The 20,251-nt window shown below is 46.6% G+C and overlaps 1 long non-coding RNA gene across 2 annotated transcripts; it reads left to right on the forward strand.

Annotated features, from left to right (window-relative positions):
• The first annotated feature begins 233 nt into the window (after positions 1-233).
• LOC137349405 (uncharacterized) lies at positions 234-17,359 on the forward strand. Of its 2 annotated transcripts, XR_010969384.1 has the most exons (4): positions 234-439; positions 10,512-10,633; positions 13,590-14,124; positions 16,069-17,359. It is a non-coding gene; the product is annotated as an uncharacterized lncRNA (long non-coding RNA). The 2 variants fall into 2 exon arrangements; XR_010969383.1 differs by lacking the exon at positions 16,069-17,359 and having other exon boundaries at positions 13,590-14,305.
• Positions 17,360-20,251: the final 2,892 nt, after the last annotated feature.

Genomic DNA, 20,251 nt, shown 5'->3' on the forward strand with positions numbered 1-20,251 from the left:
GCCATTAATATATGTTTGCTGCTTTATACCATTTTACTTTTCTGAGTATGAACCATGAACTACCCGTCCATTCCCCGACTGGTAAATGGCAGCCTATACGGCCCAGAATGCACCGCGCGCAGAAATACGGCCGATCTCCACCCCAAGAACCGCAACACGCACGCGTCAGAAGGCTCTGCCCCAGGGTGTCCGCCTGTCTCCGCGGAGCATGCGCGGTGCCGCTCCCGGAAGCTGAGCGCAGCCTCGGTCACACCGAGTTTCAACGGCTCTCAGGCCCTGAATCAGAGCCGCCGGTTTCGGCGGACGTGCGGCGAGAACCCCGGGGGAAGGGAGGGGCCGCATGAAAGTGATGGTGCAGCGACTTCAGTATCCGAGCCGCCATTTCCCAGTTTCTTCTCCCGTTTCCACCGAGTCAGGAAGCCTGTGAGTTGATTGGCTGGTAAGTTTTGGAACTTTGTTTCCCTTTCTCCACAGTTCGGAAGTTTGTCCAAGGAGCTGGAAATTAAACATTCCAGTTTTCATCAGAATAAGGGGCAGCTTCCTGAGATTTAACTGACACCAATAGAAGGGAAGTAAGTAGCCGGTGAGTAGTCTTTTATTTTTAAGTATTGAGGTTGATTATTTATTTATTTATTTAGAGATACAGCACTGAAACAGGTCCTTCGGCCCACCGAGTCTGTGCCCACCATCAACCAGCCATTTATATTAATCCTACAATAATTCCATATTCCTACCACATCCCCTCAATTCCCCGACCACCTACCTGCACTAGGGGCAATTTACAATCGCCAATTTACCTATCAACCTGCAAATCTTTGGCTGTGGGAGGAAACCGGAGCACCCAGCAGAAACCCACGCCGTCACAGGGAGAACTTGCAAACTCCGCACAGGCAGTACCTAGAATCGCTGGAGCTGTGAGGCTGTGGTGCTAACCACTGTGCCGCTAGTAGTAGCAAGTCTATTACCTAATAGCTGGAGGAATTGCAGGGCTGCTCCAACCTCTGCTGTGAACATCCTGTGCAATAGAAAATAGAACATAAAACATGGCAGGCTATAAAAAAAGAGCGGGGCTCGACGCGCTTACTTATATAGTAGCAGAGCGGTGACTAGCGGTTCTGCAAGGAGGCTGATCAGGAGCAGCAACAGGCTGTAAATAAAGAGCGGGGCTCGACGCCCTTACTTATCTGGTAGCGGAGTGACGACTAGCGGACCTGTGAGGAAGCTGATCCAGAGCGGCGACAGGCTCCCTGTGTCTCTCATGCGTGCGCTGAGACTCGAAAGAGGGAAAAAAAAGGACTTAGTGATATCACGGGAAATTTTCAAGGTGACGGAAAGAGTCATAGAGGGGAGTTTTAGAGAAGTGGTTGCACCCAAAGTGCAGGCAGATAGATGGGTGACCGCTAGAAGGGGCAGGCAGTCAGTGCAGGAATCCCCTGTGGCTATCCCCCTCTCTAACAAGTATACCGTTTTGGATACTGTTGCGCGTTATGGCCTATCAGGGGAAAACAGCAGCAGCCAGAGCAGTGGCACCACTGTTGGCACTGTTGTTCAGCAGGGAGGGACAAAGCGCAGAAGAGCAATAGTTATAGGGGACTCTATAGACAGGGACACAGATAGGCACTTCTGTGGACGTGAAAGAGACTCCAGGAAGGTATGTTGCCTCCCTGGTGCCAGGGTCAAGGATGTCTCTGAACGGACAGAGGGCATTGTGAAGGGGGAGGGTGAACAGCCAGAGGTTGTGGTACACATCGGTACCAATGACATAGGCAGGAAGAGTGATGAGGTCCTACATGGGGAGTTTAGGGAGTTAGGTAGTAAGTTAAAAAACAGGACCTCTCTGGTTGTAATCTCTGGATTACTCCCTGTGCCACGTGCCAGTGAGGCTAGAAATCGGAAGATAGTGCAGCTAAACACGTGGCTGAGCAGCTGGTGTAGAAGGGAGGGTTTCAGATATCTGGACCATTGGGCTCTCTTCAGGGACAGATGGGACCTGTACAAGAAGGACGGGTTGCATCTAAACTGGAAGGGCACTAATATCCTGGCTGCAAGGTTTGCTAGTGTCATTCGGGAGGGTTTAAACTAGTGTGGCAGGGAGGTGGGAACCAGAGCAGTAGGACAGCTAGTGAAGTAAATGAGGAGGACATAGTAAATAAGGCCAGTGGGACTAAGAGGAAGAGCAGGCAGGGAGATGTTGCTGAGCACAGCGGGACTGGTGGGCTGAAGTGCATTTGTTTCAATGCGAGAAGTATAAAAGGTAAGGCAGATGAACTTGGAGCTTGGATTAGTACTTGGAAATATGATGTTGCTATTACAGAGACTTGGTTGAGGGAAGGGCAGGATTTGCAGCTAAATGTTCCAGGCTTTAGAAGCTTCAGGTGGGATAGAGGGGGATGTAGAAGGGGTGGGGGAGTTGCATTACTGGTTAAGGAGAATATCACAGCTGTACTGCGGGAGGACACCTCAGAGGGATCATACAGCAAGGCAATATGGGTGGAGCTCAGGAATAGGAAGGGTGCAGTCACAATGTTGGGGGTTTACTGCAGGCCTCCCAACAGCCAGCGGGAGGTAGAGGAGCAGATATGTAGACAGATTTTGGAAAGATGTAAAGGTAACAGGGTTGTCGTGGTGGGTGATTTTAACTTCCCCAATATTGACTGGGACTCACTTAGTGCTCGGGGCTTGGATGGGGCCGAATTTGTGAGGAGCATCCAGGAGGGCTTCTTGAAACAGTATGTAGATAGTCCAACTAGGGATGGGGCCATTCTGGACCTGGCATTGGGGAATGAGCCCGGCCAGCTGGTCGAAGTTTCAGTGGGGGAGCATTTCTGGATCAGTGACCATAATTCCATTAGTTTTAAGGTACTTGTGGATAAGGATAAGAGTAGTCCTCGGGTGAAGGTGCTAAATTGGGGGAAGGCTAATTATAACAATATTAGGCAGGAACTGACGAATTTAGATTGGGTCAGCTGTTTGAGGGTAAATCAACATCTGACATGTGGGAGTCTTTCAAACGTCAGCTGATTAGAATCCAGGACCAGCATGTTCCTGTGAGGAAGAAAGACAAGTTTGGCAAGTTTCGGGAAGCTTGGATAACACAGAATATTGTGAGCCCTGTCAAAAAGAAAAAGGAAGCATTTGTCAGGGCTGGAAGGCTAGGAACAGATGAAGCACTTGAGGAATATAAAGATAGTAGAAAGGAACTTAAGCAAGGAGTTAGGAGGGCTAAAATGGGTCATGAAAAGTCATTGGCAAACAGGATTAAGGAAAATCCCAAGGCTTTTTATACATATCATACAAGAGGGTAACCAGGCAAAGGGTTGGCCCACTCAAGGACAGAGATGGGAATCTATGCATGGAGCCAGAGGAAATGGGTGAGGTGCCAAATGAGTACTTTGCATCAGTATTCACCAAAGAGAAGGACTTGGTGGATGATGAGCATAGGGAAGGGAGTGCAGATAGTCTCAGTCATCTCATTATCAAAAAGGAGGAGGTGTTGGGTGTCTTGCAAAGCATTAAGGTAGATAAGTCCCCAGGGCCTGATGGGATCTACCCTAGCATACTGAGGGAGGCAAGGGAAGAAATTGTTGGGACCTTGACAGAAATCTTTGCATCCTCATTGGCTACAGGTGAGGTCCCAGAGGACTGGAGAATAGCCAAAGTTGTTGCTTTGTTTAAGAAGGGTGTTAAGGATAATCCAGGAAATTATAGGCCGGTTAGCGTTACGTCAGTGGTAGGGAAGCCATTAGAGAGGATTCTTCGGGACAGGATTTACTCCCATTTGGAAACAAACAAATTTATTAGCGAGAGGCAGCATGGTTTTGTGAAGGGGAGATCGTGTCTTACTAATTTGATTGAGTTTTTTGAGGAAGTGACGAAGATGATTGATGAAGGAAGGGCAGTGGATGTTATCGAAATGGACTTTAGTAAAGCCTTTGACAAGGTCCCGCATGGCAGACTAGTGCAAAAGGTGAAGTCACACGGGATCAGAGGTGAACTGGCAAGATGGATACAGAACTGGCTCTGTCATAGAAGACAGAGGGTAGCAGTGGATGGGTGTTTTTCTGAATGGAGGGATGTGACTAGTGGTGTTCCGCAGGGATCAGTGCTGGGACCTTTGCTGTTTGGAGTATATATAAATGATTTGGAGGAAAATGTAGCTGGTCTGATTAGTAAGTTTGCGACGACACAAAGGTTGGTGAAGTTGCGGATAATGATGAGGATTATCAGAGGATACAGCAGGATATAGATCAGTTGGAGACTTGGGTGCAGAAATGGCAGATGGTGTTTAATCAGGACAAATGTGAGGTAATACATTTTGGAAGGTCTAATGCAGGTGGGAGGTATACAGTAAATGGCAGAACCCTTAGGAGTATTGACAGGCAGAGAGATCTGGGCGTACAGGTCCACAGGTCACTGAAAGTGGCAACGCAGGTGGATAAGGCAGTCAAGTAGGCATACGGCATGCTTGCCTTCATCGGTCGGGGCACAGAGTATAAAATTTGGCAAGTCATGCTGCAGCTGCACAGAACTTTAGTTTGGCCACACTTAGAATATTGCGTGCAATTCTGGTCACCACACTACCAGAAGGACGTGGAGGCTTTGGAGAGGGTACAGAGGAGGTTTACCAGGATGTTGCCTGGTCTGGAGGGCATTAGCCATGAGGAGAGGTTGGAAAAACTCGGATTGTTTTCACTGGAACGATGGAGGTGGAGGGGCGACATGATAGAGGTTTACAAAGTTATGAGCGACATGGACAGAGTGGATAGTCAGAAGCTTTTTCTCAGGGTGGAAGAGTCAGTTACTAGGGGACATAGGTTTAAGGTGCGAGGGTCAAAGTTTAGAGGCGATGTGCGAGGCAAGTTCTTTACACTGAGGGTGGTGAGTGCCTGGAACTTTCTGCCAAGGGAGGTGGTGGAAGCAGGTACGATAGCGACGTCGAAGAGACATCTTGACAAATATATGAATAGGAAGGGAATAGAGCGATATGGGCCCCGGAAGTGCAGAAGATGTTAGTTTCGGCAGGCATCAAGATTGACGCAGGCTTGGAGGGCCGAATGGCCTGTTCCTGTGCTGAACTGTTCTTTGTTCTTTGTTTGTGATTGGTTGGGTAATTAACAACTGTTAGTCAATTTAATTAGCTTTAAAAAATAAGGGGAAAGTTGTTTTTTGTTTAAAAAAAGACCTCGAGTGATAAAGTGAGTACTCAGTGTGTTTTTTTTAAATTAGAGTAATTTAAATTGTCGTGGGTAGTGTTTGGAGTAGAAGAATCCTCTCGTGTAATTAATATTTTTTAAAGGGAGTAACTAATTAATCTAAAGGTAAGTCATGGCAGGAGAGCTCAGCCCCGTGATGTGCTCCTCCTGCGCGATGTGGGAAATCAGAGATGCTTCCAGTGTCCCTGACGACCATGTGTGCAGGAAGTGGATCCAGCTGCAGCTACTGACTACCCGCATTATGGAGCTGGAGCTGCAGGTGGATTCACTGTGGAGCATCCGCGATGCTGAGGACGTCGTGGATAGCACGTTTAGAGAGGTGGTCACACCGCAGGTAATGGCTGCACAGGCAGAAATGAGATGGGTGACCACCAGATGGAGTATTAGGCGCAGGCAGGTAGTGCAGGAGTCCCCTGTGGCCATCCCCCTCTCAAACAGAAAGACCACTTTGGATACTGTTGGGGGGAATGACCTCCCAGGGGAAAGCAGCAACAGCCAAGTTTGTGGTACCACGCATGGCTCTGCTGCACAGCAGGGGAGGAAAAGGACTGGAAGAACTATACTGATAATGGATTCTATCGTTAGGGATACAGATAGGCATTTCTGTGGCCACAAACGTGACTTCAGGATGGTATGTTGCCTCCCTGGTGCTCGGGTCAAGTTAGTCACGGAATGGCTGCAGGACATTCTGAAGGGGGGGCGAATATTCAGAGGTCGTGGAACACATTGGTACCAACGACGGAGGTAAAAAGAGGATGAGGACCTGAAACAAGAATTTCGGGAGCTAGGTAGCAGATTAAAAAGCAGGACCTCAATGGTTGTAATCTCTGGATTACTCTAGTGCCACATGCTAGTGAGTATAGGAATAGGAGGATAGAGCAGATGAATGTGTGGCTGAAGAGATGGTGCAGGAGGGAGGGCTTTAGCTTCCTGGATCACTGGGTCTGTTTCTGGCAAAGGTGGGACCTGTACAAGTTGGACAAACATCCTTGCTGGGAGGTTTACGAGTGCTGTTGGGGGCAGTTTATACACATTTGGCAGAGGAATGGGATACAGAGTGGAGGTATAGGAGTGGATGATGCTCAGTCAAATATAGCAGAGAAACTGAGTCAGTCTGTTAGGCAGAGCAAATATAGACCTGTTAAGGCACAAGTGACAAATGCAAGGCTGGATTGCATTTATTTTAATGCAAGACAGATGAATTGAGGGCGTTGATTAGCACATGGGATTATGATATTGTTGCTATCACAGAGACATGGTTGAGGGAAGGGCAGGACTGGCAACTCAATATTCCAGGGTATAGAATCTTCAGGTGTGACAGGAGAAGGGATAAAAGAGGCGGTCGCATTGCACTGTTGATCAAGGAGTCAATTACTGCAGTAAGGAGGGATGATATCTGAGAAGGTTCTTCAAATGAGGCCAGATGAGTAGAACTTGAAAACAAAAAGGGGGCAATCACTTGGCTGGGAGTGTACTGCAGGCGTCCAAACAGTCAGGGAGAGATAGAGGAGCAGATATGTAGGCAAATCTCAGAGAGGTGTAAACATAATGGAGTAATAATAGGGGATTTCAACTTACCTGATATCAACTGGTATGGTCTGAGTGTAAAAGACTTAAAGGGGACGGAGTTCTTAAAATATATACAGGAGACTTTTTTGAGCCAGTACCGAGAAAGTGCAACAAGAAAAGGCGCAGTACTGGACCTAATCCTAGGGAATGATGCTGGACAAGTGGTAGAAGTGTCAGTGGGGGAGCATTTCGGGGATAGTGACCATAATTCTGTAAGAAAAAGACAAAGGCGGGCTGGAAATAAAAGTACTGAATTGGGGGAAGGCCGAGTTCAATATGATAAAACAGGATCTGGCCAAAGTGAACTGGGAGCAGCTACTTGTAGGAAAGTCTGCATCAGACAAGTGCGAGTCATTCAAAGAGGAAATAGTGAGGGTTCAGAGGCAACATGTACCCGTAAAGGTGAAGGGTAGGACCAACAAGTCCAGGGAACCCTGGATGTCAAGGGATATAGAGGATTGGATCAGAAAAAAAAAAGGAGGCTTATGCCAGATTCAAAGTGCTGAAAACAGCAGAGGACCTGGAGGAGTATAGAAAGTGTAGTGGGGGGGGGGTGGTGGGGGGTACAAAAAAAAGTAATTTCGGAGAGCAAAGAGGGGGCATGAAAAAACACTGGCGGGCAAGATCAAGGAAAAATGCTAAGGCATTTTCTAAGTATATTAAGGGCAAGAGGATAAGCAGTGAAAGAGTGGGGCCCATTAGGGACCAAAGTGCCAATCTGTGTGTGGAGCCGGAGGACATAGGTGAGGTTTTAAATGATTACTTTGCATCTGTGTTCACTTTAGAGAAGGATGATGTAGGAGGAGAGATCAGGGAGGGGGATTGTGATACACTTGAACATATTAGCATTGAAAGTGAGGAAGTATTAGCTGTTTTAGCGGGCTTAAAAGTGGATAAATCCCCACTCCCAGATGAGATGTATCCCAGGCTGTTATGTGAGGCAAGGGAGGAGATAGCAAGGGCTCTGACATAAATTTTCAGATCCTCTCTGGTCACAGGAGAGGTACCAGAGGACTGGAGGACTACGAATGTGGTGCCATTATCAAGAAGGGTAGCAGGGATAAACCAGGTACTTACAGGCCAGTGAGTCTAACATCAGTGGTTGGGAAAACATTGGAAAACATTCTGAGGGACAGGATTGATCTCCACTTGGAGAGGCAGGGATTAATCAGGGATAGTCAGCATGGCTTTGTTAGGGGGAGATCTTGTCTAACTAACTTGATTGAATTTTTCAAGGCAGTGACTAGGTGTGTAGATGAGGGTAAAGCAGTTGATGTAGTCTACATGGACTTCAGTAAGCTTTTGATAAGGTCCCACATGGGAGAGTGGTTAAGAAGGTCAGAGCCCATGGGATCCAGGGCAATTTGGCAAATTGGATCCAAAATTGGCTTAGTGGCAGGAGGCAGAGGGTGATGGTCGAGGGTTGTTTTTGCGAGTGGAAACCCGAGACCAGTGGTGGACAGCAGGGATCGGTACTGGGACCCTTCCTGTTTGTAGTGTACATTAATGATTTAGATGTGAATATAGGAGGCATGATAAGTAAATTTGCAGTTCACATGAAAATTGGTGGTGTTGTAAATAGTGAGGAGGAAAGCCTTAGATTGCAGGACGATATCGATGGGCTGGTAAGATGGGCAGAGCAGTGGCAAATGGAATTTAATCCTGAGAAGTGTGAGGTGATGCATTTTGGGAGGACTAACAAGGCAAGGGAATATACAATGGATGGTAGGACCTGAGGAAGTACAGAGGGTCAGAGGGACCTTGGTGTACTTGTCCATAGATCACTGAAGGCAGCAGCACAGGCAGATAAGGTGGTTAGGAAGGCATATGGGATACTTGCCTTTATCAGCTGAGGCATAGAATATAAGAGCAGGGAGGTTATGGTGGAGCTGTATAAAACACTAGTTCGGCCACAGCTGGAGTACTGTGTACAGTTCTGGGCACCACACTATAGGAAGGATGTGATTGCACTGGAGAGGGTGCAGAGAAGTATCACAAGGATGTTGCCTGGGCTGGAGCATTTCAGGTATGAAGCGAGACTGAAAAGGCTGGGGTTGTTTTCATTAGAGCAGAGAAGGCTGAAGGGGGATATGATTGAGGTATTCAAATTTATTAGGGGCATTGATAGGTTAGATAGGAAGAAACTTTTTCCCTTTGTGGAGGTGTCAATAACCAGGAGACATTGATTTAAGAGGATTTGTGGGGAAAAAAAAAGTTTCACCCAGAGGGTGGTTGGAATCTGAAAAGCACTGCCTGAAGAGGTGGTAGAGGCAGGAACCCTCAAAACATTTAACAAGTATTTAGATGAGCACTTGAAACACCATAGCAGACAAGACTATGGGCCAAGTGCTGGAAAATGGGATTAGAATAGTTAGGTGCTTGATGACCGGCACGGACACGATGGGCCGAAGGGCCTGTTTCTGTGCTGTATAACTCTGACTCTATTTACAGCACAGGAGGAGGCCATTCCGCCCATTGTATCTGTTCATCCCACTTTCCAGTTGTTACGACCTCACAGATTGTCAATATGAAAAATATGAGATATGAATCCCCAGACCACACTAATAAATTACACTAGATTTCACATTTTAAGTCTTTTGTTTTAATAACTAAACTAAAAGAAATCCACAATTAACTGAATAGCACTTTGATTGTAAATTGTGGTGTCAGCTATTTACAAAGATATTTTCTTTACTTATTCAACACTTGACTATCTCACACCACACTGATACATTACAGTCCTTTTTGATAACAAAAGCCTTTGCAGTTAAAAGTTTCAAATTCCTGCCAATGGTGGGGCTGCTCCGACCTCTGGAGTGCACATCCTGTGTAATGTGCCAACTCCAGATAACCATTTGTGTTGGAAGTATCATTGGGGGAGGTGGTGACATCGGGGTAATGTCACTGGAACATGGGTTCGAATCCCACCACGGCAGATGGTGACATTTAAATTCAATTAATAAATCTGCAATTAAAAAGCCATCTGGTTCATGAGATGGGAAATCTGCTGTCCTAACCTGATCTGGCCTACATGTGACTCCAGATGCACAGCAATGTGGCTGACTCTGAAATGCCCTCTGAAATGGCCGAGCGAGCCTCTCAGTTGTCAAGGGCAGTTTGGGATGGACAATAAATACTGGCCGAGCCAGCAACACCCACATCACATGGATGAAGATAAAACAAGTTGCAGCAGCTCGAGCTCCGGTTTTCGGAGCATGAACTGCAGCTGGTGTCACTGCGGTGCATCCATGAGGTGAGAGATTTGTGGACAGCACGTTTATAGATATGGTCACCCTGCAGCTTAAGAGTATGCAGGGAGAGAGGCAATGGGTGGCCAACTGACAGTCAAGAAGAAACAGACAGGGAATGCAGGAGAACCCTGAGTGCATCTCACTCTCCAACCAGTATTCAGTTCTGAATACTGATGAAAGTGATGGTTCATCTAAGGAGTGCAGCCAGAGTCAAGGCCATGGCAGCACAGTTGGATCAGCTTCACAGAGGGTCACAAAGCTGACTGAATGAGCAATAGTGATAGGAGATTTGATCGGGGAACACACAGGCGTTTCTGCAGCCGCAGACGTGAATCCAGGCTGGTGTGTGGCCTCCCTCAGGACAATGTACAGCAGGGTGCATGTACAGTCATCCTGGGCCAGGAAGCAGGAGGAGAGAATGTTGTGAATTTCTATCCTGGACTGACAGTGATGGTTTTTGTAAACTCCTTTTACAAAGGCTGAGAAGCAGAGGATATGCAGATGGGGAATCTTGAGCCAAACATCAGATCAAGATCTGACAGAGTCACTCGATACATCAGGACCTGAATATCATCGGCCTTTGAATGTGGAAGGAGAAAGGTTTGTCTGTTCTGTCTGTGGGAAAAGATTTCAGGTATCAGTGAGAGTGGAAAAGCACTGAGATACACAAAGCCCTGGTTAGACCACACCTGGAGTATTGTGTTCAGTTCTGGGCCCCACACCTTCGGAAGGATATAATGGCCTTGGAGGGAGTGCAGTGTAGATTTACCTGAATGATACCTGGACTCCAAGGGTTAAATTACGAGGAGAGATTACACAAATGAATCAGTCATTACAGCACAGAAGGAGGACATTGATCTTTTTGATTCCATTCCACTCTCTGGAGAACAATCCAGTCAGTCCCATTCCCCCACTCTATCCCTGTAGTCCTGCAGGTTTATTTGCCTCAAGTGCCCATCTAATTTCCTTTTGTAATCATTGATCGTCTCCACTTCCACCACCCTCGTAGGCAGTGAGTTCCAGGTCATTACCATTCACTGTGTAAAAAAAACTGCTTCCTCACATCCCTCCTGTATCTCAAAACCTGAATCTGTGTCCACTAATCCTTGTATCATCAGCTAATGGGAACAGCTTTTCTTGGTCTGTCTTATCTAAACCTGTCATCATTTTCAACACCTCTATCAGATCTCCCCTCAATCTCCTTTGCTCCAAGGAGAACAACACCAGCTCCTCCAACCTAACCTTGTAGTTAAATTCTCTCATCTCAGAAACCATTCTGATAAATCTCTGCACCCTCTCAAGGACCTTCACATCCTTCCGAAAGTGTGGTGACCAGAACTGGATGCAATACTCTAGTTGTGGCCTAACCAGAGATTTCTAAATGTTCAGCATAACTTCCTTCCTTTTGTGTTCAATACCTCTATTTATGAGGCCCAAGATCCCATTTGCTTTGCCAACTGTTCCCTCAATACATCCTTCCACTTTCAGTGATCTCTGCACATGAACCCTCAGGTCCCTCTATCCCTGCAAACTCTTTAGAACTGTACCATTAAGTGTATGTTGCCTCTCCCTATTCCTTCTGCCAGAATGAATCACCTCACTGTGAGGGTTGTAGTCCCTGGAATTCAGAAGATTAAGGGGTGATTTGATCAAAGTTTTCAAGATATTAATTGAAACTGACAGGGTAGATAGAGAGAAACTCTTCTCCATCACCTGCAATACTCGGCAGCATCGTCTATAACATAGAGCCAGAACTTTCATTAATCCACCCCTGGGCCCAGTGAACCTGAGCATTAATCCACCCAGGCTGAATGTACACAGAATTACAGCCCAGAAACAGGCCGTTCAGCCCCTCTAGTCTGTGCTGCTGTTTATAATCCACATGAGCCTCCTCCCAATCTAATTACATCATCCCACCCTGCCCTCATATCCCTCTATTCCCTTCTCCCTCATAAATGTATTGAGCCTCCCCTTAAACACATCATTGTTATCACCTTCAACCACTCCACATGGCAGTGAGTTCCACATTCTCACCACTCTCTGAGTAGAGAAATTCCTCCTAAGTTCTCTATTTGACCTGTTAATGTCTGTATTATATTGCTGCCCCCTTGTTCTGACTGATAATTTTAAAGACCTCTATCAGATCTACTCCTCGTCTTCTCTTTTCCAGAGAAAGGATCCCCAGCCTGCTCAATCTTGCTGGATAGTAACATCCTCTCTGGTGACATCTTTGTAAATCTATTCTGCACTTTCTTCAGTCTTCAATATCCTTTTTTAATCTGGAGACCAGAACTGCTCACAGTCCTTCTTAGTGAGGTTCTCTATAAATTTAACATTCCCTCCCTGCTGTTACATTGTATTCCTCGAGAAAAGAACATCAGCTCTTTCTTTGCTCTCTTATCCACTTGTGTTGCTCCTTTTAGTGATTTCTGTGACTCTGTTCCCAGATCTCTTTGCTGCTCTGCTCCATTTAAGTTCTTGCATTCTAACCAATAACTGGCCTCCTTATTCCTCCTCCCACAATGAACCAGCTCATATTTCACAATGTTGAATTTCATTTCCCATTTATCTGTCCAGTCTGCCAGCCTGTTTCTGTCTTCCTGGATTTCAGTGCACTCCTCCTCATTATTAGTTCTATCATCCAGTTTGGTGTCAACTACAAGTTATGAAAACATCCCTCTAATTCCTGAGTCCAAATGTGGGTGAAGAACAGAATTCCCAGTGTACTTCACACTATAGTTGATGTCCCGGGCACTCGGGTTTCTGTATAATTTATTTAATAATTTTCTCCATTGTCTCTCTGGCCCTGATCTCAATGGGATGACACAAAATCATCCATTCAATATTTGGAGCTTTCAGTGGAGGATTCATTACCCAGGACTCCCGTGATAAGGGTCAGTCACTTTTCAATGACCACAGGGGCCCGGTGCATTGGCGTGGGATCGAACTGTGCACTGAGCATGTCCAGCGTAGGTAATGGAGATGGACTGAGATGGACCAGGTGGATCGGGAGGCGAGAGGAGATTGTGGGTACAGGGGAGGAATTGGAGCCGTGGGTGGGCTGGGAGGCTTCATATACACCTGGGGTAGGCCAAGAAGCCCCGTGTTTACCTCATGGTGACAGGCCCGGGGGAGAGGGGTCACTGGCCGCCATCTTGGACAGGGCGGGGTCAGGGTGCAAGCACAGCCATCTTGGTGAAGGCACAGAGAGCAAACAGGACCTGACAAATTCTGTTTCCGACTGGGTCCGAGTGCCCAGGAGATGGAGCATCCTGGACAATAGGGTTTTCAGCAGCTTCACCCACTCTCAGGCTGCATGTGATGTTTGCAGCCTTGAAGAGTCCATGGGCCATGTATATATTCACTGTGAGAGGTTACAGCCCCTGTATCGTTACCCGAAGGGGCTGCTTCTCAACTTAGAATCCTGGGAATTTACAGTACGGAAGGAGGCCATTTGGCCCATCGTGTCCTCGTTGGCTGACAAGGAGCCATCCAGCCTAATCCCGCTTTCCAGCTCTTGGTCCAGAGTGTGATGATCCTGTATTTTTTTTTCCAGGAGGAATGCAGTGTGCCTTTAAGGCTGGAAAAGGAGCAGTGCTGCTTTAAGGCAACAAGCTCCAGAGACTGAGTCAAAGAATGTATTCTCGTTGCCCCGGGATGCAGCCACTCAGACTGAAGATCGAGAGATGCATTGTTTCCAATTGACATTTGAAACTAGTTGAAAAACTAGCATTTGAGACACCGTTAACAGAGACAGACACAGATTATCATCCAGCATATACTGAAGGAAAAGAGAGCTCTCTCTTGGTTTATTTAAACCCTATTTATTATTCTCTCAGAATTCTGATGTCAAGCCAGATTAATTTCTAAAAAAAAAATATCCAATTCCTTTAACTACTGAACTGTAATTGTTGAAATTTATCGCTGGAGAAGAACAGCATCAATTCAACTGCTGAACTAGACTGTGGACTGTTCAACTGTTGAAGAAACTTTTATTTTCTCCCCCCATCACACGGCTGTGAGGACTTCAAGCAACATTGGACTATTCCATATCGGAAGATTTCACTTCGGCAGGAGCATAAATATGCAAAGTCACTATTTTTTCTGTTTTAACTATTTATATGTCAGTAGTGTTTAAGAATTTAGTTTTTCTAATTATACAGTTAATTTGTTGATCTATAGACACCTGGTTTGGTTAGCCTTATTCGGGGGTTAATAGATGGTACAATTTGGCTGGATCTTTAATTTGGAATGTTTAAAATGTCAGGCGATCTGTGAGGGACGGGACTGAATCAACAGTGCGTTTCTCCCACCACTATCAAAATTGTATATTTTGACTGGGGGGCTTTGACTTGAGTGGTCGGTCGTAACAATACCCTTGTAGTTTAGGGCACTTCACGTGCATATCCAAGTACTTTTTAATTGTTGTGAGGGTTTCTGCCTCTACCACCCTCCCAGGCAGTGAGTTGCAGATCCCCACCACCCTCTGTCTGAAAACATTTCCCCTCAAATCCCTTTTAAATTTCCTACCTCTTTCTCTAAATCTATGCCCCTGGTTATGGACCCCTCAGCCAAGGGGAATAGGTCCTTCCTATCCACTCTATTTAGACCCATCATCATTTTCTACACTTCAATTCGGTCTCCCCTCAGCCTCCTCTGTTCCAAAGAAAACAACCCTCACCTATCCAATATTTCCTCAGAACGAAAATTCTCCAATCCAGCCAACATCCTTGTAAATCTCCTCTGTATTTTCTCTAATACAACCACATCTTTCCAACAGTGCGGTGACCAGAACTGTACACAGTCCTCCAGCTGTGTCCAAACCAGTGTTTTATACCTTTTCAGCATAACCTCCATGCTCTTATATTCTCTGCCTTGGTTAATAAAGGCAAGTATCTCTTACGCCTTATCGACCTGCCCAGCCATGTTCAGGGATCTATGAACATGCACTCCAAGGCCCCTCTGTTCCTTTATACTTCTCAATATCCTACCATTTATTGTGTATTCCCTTGCCTTGCCAGCTGTCTCCAAATGCATTACCTCACACTTCTCCGGATTGAATTCCATTTGTCACTATTCTGCCCTCCTGACCAGTCCATTGATATCTTCCTGCAGTTTACAGCTTTCTTCTTCATTATCAACCACATGGTCAATTTTTGTTTCATCTGCAAACTTTTTAATCAAATCCCCTACATTCAAGTCCAAACCATTGATCTATAGAACAAAAAGCCAGTACTGATCCCTGCAGAACCTCACTGAAAACAGCCTTCCAGTCACACAAACACTCATCAACCATTACTCTTTGCTTCCTGCCTCTGAGTCAATTTTGGCTCTAACTTGCTGTTTTGTGTTGGATCCCATGGGCTTGTCATTCATGACCAGTCTGCCTTGTGGGACCTTATCAATGGCCTTGGTTACAGTTTAACCCCATTCTCCTAATCTCTGGCCACTCGGTGTGGAGGTGGGGTGGGAAGGTTGGAGGATCTTTTCCTGGACCTGCTCTTGGGCCTGGCTAAAACACCACCCACACCCCTTTTGATGACCTTCCCTTCCAAAACCCCCCAGTCCCCCCAATGCCCTCCTCACCCTCACCTCATCCACCCCAAACCCACCCAGGTTTGTATCTGTCTTGTATATTTAAACATTCAGTTCTCGCCTTCTCCATCTCTCTCTCTCCCTCTCGCTCAGGCTGAGAAGCAATGTGTAGGTCCAGGATGTACAGGGACCATGTTGGGAGTGGGGGTGTCACTCTGGCTGCAGCCCTGTCTTCCCTGGTCTTGTCCGTGCTGGGGTGGCCTTCTGCAACCGGTGGACACCTCAGGATACAGAGTGTCTCATGGACACTGGGAGCAATGTTCTGGTTTAGTTGGGAAGGTTCCGTTTGCTTCTGTCACAATTTGTTGCTTCTTTTAGTTTGAATGGACCACATGTTTGGGGGAAACGAGAGGAAAGAATGTTCCATAGAAACTAGAACTGTCTGTTCTCAATTTCTATCCTGGACTGACAGTGCTGACTTTTGTAAACTCCTTTTACAGGGTATTAGAAGGGGAGGATTTACTGACGGGAAATTCAAACCAAACATCACATCAAGATCTGACGGAAACACGCGATTCATCAGGACCTGAATATCATCGGCCTTTGAATGTGGAAGGAGAAATGTTTGTCTGTTCTGTCTGTGGGAAAAGATTTCAAACATCAGTGTGACTGGAAAAGCACCGAGACGCACACACACCCGACTGAGAGTGTTCCAGTGACTGACTGTGGAAAGAGCTTTAACCAGTTACACAGCCTGAAAAAACATCACACCATTCACAACGGGGAGAATCCGTACACGTGTTCTGTGTGTGGATGAGGCTTCAACTGATCATCCAATCTGGAGAGACACAAGGACACCCTCGCCATGGAGAAACCATGGAAATGTGGGGACTGTGGGAAGGGATTCGGTTCTCCATCAAAGCTGGATATTCATTAACTCAGTCACACTGGGGAGAGGCCGTTCACTGGCTCCGTGTGTGGGAAGGGATTCACTCAGTTATCCCACCTGCTGACACACCAGCAAGTTCACACTGGGGAGAGGCCGTTCACCTGCTGTGTGTGTGGGAAGGGATTCACTCAGTTATCCCACCTGCTGACACAGCAGAGAGTTCACAAGGGTAGGTTGGAGAAGTTGGGGTTATTCTCCTTGGAGCAAAGGAGATTGAGGGAAAATTTCATAGAAATGCACAAGATTCTGAGAGACTTTGATAAATTAGACAAAGAAAAACTGTTCCCATGAACTAATGGTACAAGAACTAGGGAACACAGATTGAAGGTTTTGAGGAAGAGTTGAAGCAGGAATGTGAGGAAGAACTTCTTCTGCAGCAAGTGGTTCTGACCTGGAACTCGCTGCCAATGTGTGTGGTGGAAGTGGAAATAATCAATGATTTTCAAAGGAAACTGGATGGTCACTTGAAGGAAATAAACTTGCAGGGCTATGGGCTGATGTGGGGCAGTGGGACTGAGTGGATTGCTCCCTGGAGAGCTGACATGGAATTGATGGGCCAAATGGCCTTGTTCTGTGCTGTAAATGATGCTGTGTCTCTGTGACTGTGTTTTGAGACAGGATATCCCAGCTCTCCACCCTGCGATTCTCAGTATGAACAGGATTCGGAGTGGGGAGGACTCACTATCCATGGTTTACTGTAAATGTTAAAGGTCATATCAAAATTAAAGTAAAAGTATATAATTGCACAAAGATGGGTGGCAGGTCAGAATGTTGGACAGAATATAGAAAAACAGCAAAGAATGACTAAAAGATTGATAAGGAGTGCAGATTGTAAACAGAGTCTGGAGGTATGTGTTTGCTGAGTGGTGAGTTCAGTGAAGGGGAGAGGAGGTGCTCCTTTTTCTACTTTTCTGTCTTCCAGTATTTGGTTCTTGTTTCTGTGCAGTGAAAGGTGCTGGTTGGTTGAGTAACTGGTCACATATTCTACTTCTAAGTAGTCTGGTAAGTTAAGGTACGGCAGTGCAGCTTGGCCGAGTGCAATGCACAGCTTGTGACATGTGGGATGTCATGGACGCACCATGTGTCCCAGACAAACATATCTGCAGGAAGTGTCACCGGCTGCACAAGCTTGAGCTCTAGGGTTTGGAGCTCGAGCAGTGGCTGGAGTCACTGGTGCATCCACAATGCAGAGAACTACATGGATAGCAGGTTTAGGGAGGTGATCACACCACAGGTTAGAAGCATGCAGGAGGATAAGGAATGGGTAACCGACAGACAGTCTCAGAGAACCAGGCAGGTAGTGCAGGAGTCCCCTGATATGATCTCACTTGCTAATCGGTTTTCCATTTTGGATACTGGTGAGGGTGATGGTTCCTCAGAGGAGTGCAGACAGAGCCAAGTTTGTGGCACCACAGGTGGCTCAGCTGCACAGGAGGGGAGGAGGAAGAGTGGAAGAACAGTAGTGATGGGGCTTTCATTAGTCCGGGGAACACAGAAGCCTTTCTGCAGCCGTAGATCGGACTCCAGGATGGTGTGTTACCTCCCTGGTGCCAGGATCAAGGATGTCACGGTACGGCTACAGGACATTGATCTGCGGGAAGGTGAACAGCCAGAGGTCGTGGTCCACGTTGGCACCATTAACATAGATGGAAAGGGTAAATGAAGTCCTGACAACAAATTTCAGGGAACTCGGATGGAGATTAAAAAAGCAGGACCCCAAAAGCAGTTATCTGAGGATTACTCCCACTCCCATGTGCAAGGTAACAGGAGAATTGACTGATTGAACAGGTGATTGGAGAACTGGTGTGGGAGGGAGGGCATCAGATGTCTGAGGCACTGGGACAGGTGGGACCTGTACAAGATGGATGGGTTGCATCGAAGCAGGATTGGGACTAATATCCTCACAGGGAGATTACTAGTGCTGTTGGGGAGGGTTTAAACTAGATTGGGAAGGGGATGGAAACCTGAGAGGGAGCTCAGATTGGAGGGAAGCAAAACTGGTAACTTGTCAGGGGTATGGGAACCAGGGGAAAATATCAGACCGGAACACCAAGGTGTACAGAATACTGGGAGAGATCGATGGCACGAGAGTAGGGAATAGCAAGTTGCAAGGTGGGGTCAGAGTCAGGGAGAAAGTAATAAAGTCCAAATCAGTGTTAATGTGCATGTATGTGAATGCACAGAGTGTGGTTAATAAGATTGGTGAGGTACACGTGCAGATTGCCATGTGGAAATATGATCTTGTGGCGAGAACAGAGACCTGGCTCAAAGAAGGGCAGGACTGGGTGTTAAATATTCCTGGAAACAAGGTCTTCAGCAAAGAAAGGAAAGGGAAAGGGGCGGTGGAGTATTGATAAATGAGAACATTGCAGTGTTGGAGAAAAAGGATGTCCCATCGGGGTCAAGAACGGAATCAATTTGGCTCGAACGAAGGAACAAAAAAGGTGCATTTACATTGCTCAGTGTTGTCAAGAGGCCACCAGCTAGTGGGAAGAACGTGGAGGAGAAAAAATGCAAGGACATTACAGAGAGGTGCAAAAAATATAAGGTAGTTCTAATGGGCAACTTGATTCAAACATATCGTGGGATAGTAGTAGTGTAAAGGGCAGTGAGGGGCAAGTGTTCTGAGAGTTGTTCAGGAAAGTTTTCCACAACAGTATGTTGCTAGTCCAATGAGAAAGGAGGCATTCCTGGACCTGGTTCTTGAGAATGAGGTGGGCCAAGTGGATCAAGTATCAGTTGGGGAGCATGTCGGGGAGATTTATCATTGTATCATAAGATTTAGGCTGACCATAGAAAAGGACCAAGAACAATCCAGAGTAAGAGTAATTAACAGGGGGAAAGACAACTTCAATGGGGTAAGAATGGAGCTGGCTGAATAAATGAGCTTCAAAAGTTGCCAGGAAACCTGATAGCTGAACAATGGGTAACCTTCAAAAAAGAGAGAGTTCAGGCACAGTCAACAAATGTTCCCTCGAAGTGGAAAGGTTGGGCAAATAAATCCAGAGCTCCCTGGATTATAAAAGGGGTAGAGATTACGATAAAGAAGAAAAAGTGTGCTGTTTTCCTTGGAGAGAAGGCTGAGAGGTGATTTGGTCGAGGTATTCAAAATCATGAGGGGTCTGGACAGAGAATCATACCTTAGAGACAATGTCCCAGATACTGCCATCACCATCCCCAGGTGTCCCACCAGCAGGACAGACCCAGCAGAGGTGACGGCACAGTGTTATACAGTCAGGAGGGAGTTGCCCGAGACGTCCTCAGCATGGGCTCCGGACCCCATGATGTCTCATGGCATCAGGTCAAACAGAGTAGATGGAGAGAAACTGTTCCCACTGGTGAAAGGATGGAGGACGAGAGGGAACAGATTGAAAGTAATTGGGAAAAGAAACAAAAATAACATGAGGAAAAACTTTTCCAGCCAGCGAGTGGTTAATGTGTGGAATGCACTGTCTGAGAGTGTGGTGGAGGCAGGTTTAATTGAAACATTTCAAAGGGAATGAGACAGTTTTATGAAAAGGAACTAATGGAGCTGCGGGCTGACAGGTCCCGGATGCTGATGGATTCATCCTCGGGCTTTCAAAGAGAAGCAAATGAGGGAGGAACTGCGCAGAATCTGTCCTCCTGTCCCGCCCCCTCTTCCTATTGGTCCGCAGCTGCCGTTAATCACACGGACATTGTGAGGTCAGAGGTTACGTCCCGGGTGCGCAGGCGCATTGCGGACCAGTGTTTCA

Source organism: Heterodontus francisci, chromosome 34, assembly GCF_036365525.1.
Source record: "Heterodontus francisci isolate sHetFra1 chromosome 34, sHetFra1.hap1, whole genome shotgun sequence".
NCBI classification, from domain to species: Eukaryota; Metazoa; Chordata; class Chondrichthyes; order Heterodontiformes; family Heterodontidae; genus Heterodontus; species Heterodontus francisci.